Here is a 4,588-nt window from a genome sequence, read left to right on the forward strand (position 1 = left end):
TTTTTGAGTTCCAGGTATATTTTAGATGTGAGACCCTTGTCCTTTGTATGGCTAGTGAAGATCTTCTCCCAATCTGTGGGCTTTCTATTGATTTTGCTAACTATGTCCTTTGCCATACAGAAGCTCTGGTGCTTGATGCAATCCCATTTCTCCAACCTTTCCTTGTTTTGTTGTGTTTCTGAGATTCTATTAAGAAAATTTCGGCTTCTGCCACGGAGACCTAGGGTTTCTCCTATTCCGTCCTGTAATGTTTTCAGGGTGTCTACTTTGACTCCGAGGTCTTTGATCCCTTTGGAGTTGATTCTGGTGCAGGGTGATATATAAGGATCTAGCTTTAGTTTTCTACAAGTGATTAACCAATTTTGCCAGCACCATTTACTGAAGAGGCTGTCTTTCTTCCATTCTATTTTTTTTAGCTCCCTTATCGAAGATTAGATGACTATAGGTCTGTGGGTTCGGTTCATTTCTGGATTTTCAATTCTATTCCATTGTCCTGGGGTCTGTTCTTGTATATTGTCATTTTCATGATGTTAATGCTTCCACTCCAGGAGCATGGGAGGTTTTTCCACTTTCTAAGTTCTGTTTTGATTTCCTTTTTCAGTTGTTAAAGTTTTCTTCAGAGAGGTCCTTCACTTCTTTGGTTAAGTTAATTCCTAGGTATTTTATTTTTTGTAGAGCAATTATGAATGGAGTTGCTTTCCTGATTTCAACCATGCTTTTCTCATTGTTGGCATACAAAAAAGCCATTGATTTTTGAGGGTTGATTTTATGCCCTGCTACTTTGCCAAAGATTTGAATCAGCTTGAGTAATTTGGGAGTGGAGTCAGTGGGATTCTTTAAATACAGGATCATGTCATCTGGAAAGAGGGAGAGTTTTACTTCATCTTTCCCTATTTGGATCCCTTTTATGCTTGCATCTTGTCTTATTGCTGTAGCTAGGCATAAAAATATGGAACACTTCATGAATTTGCATGACATCCTTGCGCAGAGGCCATGCTAATCTTCTCTGTATTGTTCCAATTTTAGTATATGTGCTGCTGAAGTGAACACCAGACTTCTTTTTCTTATCAGGCCATTATTGTGCTGTTTCATTCAATTTAGGCTGTTGTTGAGTTGGGTTTGGTAATTACAGTTTGTATAGTTAACTGTATTGCATAATAGAATTCAAATTCCTACCATGATCAGTAGCTCCAACCTTGTGCTTTGTTGTGGGGACTGGAGCCCAGATCATTTATTTTAATGTTCTTACTCTTAAGATTTCAGCTTACCTAAATCACAGTAGTAACACTTCCTGCAGTCTTGTCTTTCCCTCAATGATTACTGGTCATCATCCTCAAGTCTTTATAAGAAATGAGAAGAATCTTCTTTCTGGCTACTTGTTTGGTCTTAGATTGTGTACCTGTGATTCAGGAATGGTACTTTCTCATCATTGCCTTTCCCATTTTATAAAAATAACTGTTCTCCTATTTTTTACCAGGCATAGGGCTGGAAGATTTTCTCCCTCTCCTAGAGTCACACATTACATCCGCCTGTTTGCTGTGAAATCTCAGGAAGACGCTCTTCTCAGACCAGAGAATCTGGTATTTGCTTTTTAATAGAAAATGTCCAGTGGCCTAGGGAATTCCTTGTTTGTTTCCCACCAGTGCCTCATATTTGCCTAGAGTTGAGAATGTCTGCTTTTCCTGTTTTCCTTCCAACCTTCATACTTGCATTGTGGAGGACGAGATGCATGCTCATGAAGTTTGTGATGAGCAAGCTTTATAAAGAAAGATACACCTCATGTCTTTTGTATATTAAGAAGTTTAATATTTTTGAAGTATCCTCAAGACTTTTCCAAGTAAACAGAACTTTTTAATAGAAGAATAAACTGTCCTATGATCATTTCAGTTAGGGAAAATACACTGGTAATTTTGTGATGAAAATGAGAAATTGTAGACTTGCTTTGCAAATAGTGTTTCCAGTGATTCTAAAATGTCAGGCTATGTCAATCCAGGATTAAAATTCAACTGTTTATTTCTTACCATCTTAATGATTGGCATCTCTTTTTTCATTTTTTGACAAAGGTGAAAGTTCTACATCCAATTTCCAAAAGAAGACTGGATCAACCTTTAAGAAGTGATTATTTGTAGCCTCAGATTTATGTGGGATACAAACTTCCAAGAAGGAAATCTATTGGCCTACCATAGGTCAATGTAAATAAAGAGTGATGAGTTATAATACAATCCACTGGTTATATGCCTCAGATTTCATAACAATATGACTGGAGAAGAGTAGAAAAGATAGTTTATCTGGCTCATTGTCCTTATCACAGGGAAAATGGACCAAATATTTCTGACTATATATTTATGTTCTTATACATATTATTTTGGTTTTTTTTACTTTTTTATTCTAAGCCTTTAATAGCATAAGAGTACATCATTAAGCCGGGCGCTGGTGGCTCACGCCTGTAATCCTAGCTACTCAGGAGGCTGAGATCTGAGGACCGCGGTTCAAAGCCAGCCCGGGCAGGAGAGACCGTGAGACTCCTATCTCCAATAAACCACCAGAAAACCGGAAGTGGCGCTGTAGCTCAAGTGGTAGAGCGCTGGCCTTGAGCTGAAGAGCTGAGGGACAGCACCCAGGCCCAGAGTTCAAGCCCCACGACCGACAAAGAAAAAAAAAGAGTACATCATTATAAAAAAAATCTGATAGTGTATATATACAGTATACTATAAACAAGTTGATCCCTCTGTTTCCTTAACTTTCATCTCCTTTTTGTTGGACTTCAAAATGCCCTCTATATCTATCTACATCATCATTATCAATTTCTATATCTACCTCTTTCTCCTCTCTTTCTATATGTGTACACACAAACACATATATAAAACACATAAAAACTTCAAAAATCAATATACTATACTTTTCCTCTATGTACTAATTAGAAAATAACCTTACCTTACTTCATCTAGCTCTCTTCAGTACTCATGGAATGATTGGAATTATGTTTTCTAGTCCTCTATGAATCTACCTACTGTTTTTATCCTCATTGCAAGAAAAGAATACTCATTTCTTACAGAGATAATACTTAAGGATTGATTTTTGTCTTGGATATTGGGCTAAAAACTGGGACCATTCAACAATCCAATACAAAAATTGTTTTTCCCAAACATATTTTAGATAAGTATATTAGAAAAACAATGAAACAAATTCAAAACACTTTCATTCCTAAACCAATGATATAGTAGCAGAGAATCAGGAATCCTCCTTCTGTTTGAAGATAAAAGAGAGCCTATATAGAACAATATTTGTCAGATATCAGTTGAAGCTAAGGACAAGTGTATACTACCATAAATGCCACTTAACACTTCTCAGAAATGTTTAAAAACTCATGAAATAGCATTGAAATATATCAGTATGTATGATTTATCTGAAATTACCAACAAGTCATTTTCTGAACAATGGCACTTAGCCTCAAATCCATCAGACAGAACATATAATGTAAGTATTCTCTCACCGATTTCTAACTTTGACCTATCAGCATGGTTTAATCAAAACTACTTGGTCCTGTCATACTACATAATTCGCTACAGTAGTGAGGACTGTTATTTTTCACTTTATTGGGAGATAAAACAATCACTTTGCCCCAGGCTGGCTGTCACTTCTCATTGTTATGGGTTAGCATGACATACCATACAACCAACATGTTATAAGATTCTCAATAATCATGAATGACTTCATGGTAGTAATCTATATAAATCTGGCATTTGATTCTGGAACCAATTACTGGAAAAGGCATGCTGAACCAAGACTTTCACCAAGGGAATCTGTTGGTTTATGGTAAGTCAATGTAAATAAAGAGTAATAATTTGTGAAGTCTAGAGCTATCATATAGTCCTCTGATAATGTGCCTAACAGTTTAAATCAATTGAATAGGAAAGAGTAGAAATGTTACCAGGAATGGTGAAAACCTACTAATAGTAAAAACTTAGAAAAAAAATTAAGTCATTATTTGGAGCAGTCTAATGTATGGCCATAGACAATATTTTCCTACAGGTACCCAATATTTTCTAAAATAAGAATTTGGTGTGTGTTTACATATTTTATTTTTATATGCTCTCTAGTAATAGAGATTTTGATTCAAAGTATTGTAACTGTATTATATTATAAATAAATAAACAGTGCAGTACAAAGGAAGAAATACTATGCATAGATATCTAAAAAATAGTCCAAGATTGTAGAATTAATATTTTAACAGTTTAATTTTGAAATGTTAAACTCAGAGTAGCCTTCAAAATAGGACAGAAAGTACTTGAGTATATTTTAGACAACTTTCCCTGAGGATAATTAATACAACTATAATGCATTTATCAAAACCAGAAAATTGACATTGGAATAGTATTTCAAAAACTGCATACATTATTCATATCAAACCATTTTATAAATGTACTCTTTAAAAAATATTCAGCTACAAGTGTTCTGAAATGATATCATAGTTATCCACTACCAGTGTGAACACACAGGGCTGTTTTGTAACTACAGAAAAATGTGACCTTTTTATCTTTTCCAAGCCTCATTCTCACTTCAACTCCAAACAACAGCAACTTTGGTC

The 4,588-nt window shown here is 35.2% G+C and overlaps 1 non-coding gene across 1 annotated transcript; it reads right to left on the reverse strand.

Annotated features, from left to right (window-relative positions):
- Positions 1-943: 943 nt before the first annotated feature.
- Positions 944-1,050, reverse strand: LOC122113926. Its single transcript, XR_006148487.1, has one exon. It is a non-coding gene; the product is annotated as a U6 spliceosomal RNA (small nuclear RNA).
- Between the last annotated feature and the right edge of the window lie 3,538 nt (positions 1,051-4,588).

Source organism: Dipodomys spectabilis, unplaced genomic scaffold (genome assembly GCF_019054845.1).
Source record: "Dipodomys spectabilis isolate Male_0828 unplaced genomic scaffold, ASM1905484v1 ptg000098l, whole genome shotgun sequence".
NCBI lineage: Eukaryota > Metazoa > Chordata > Mammalia > Rodentia > Heteromyidae > Dipodomys > Dipodomys spectabilis.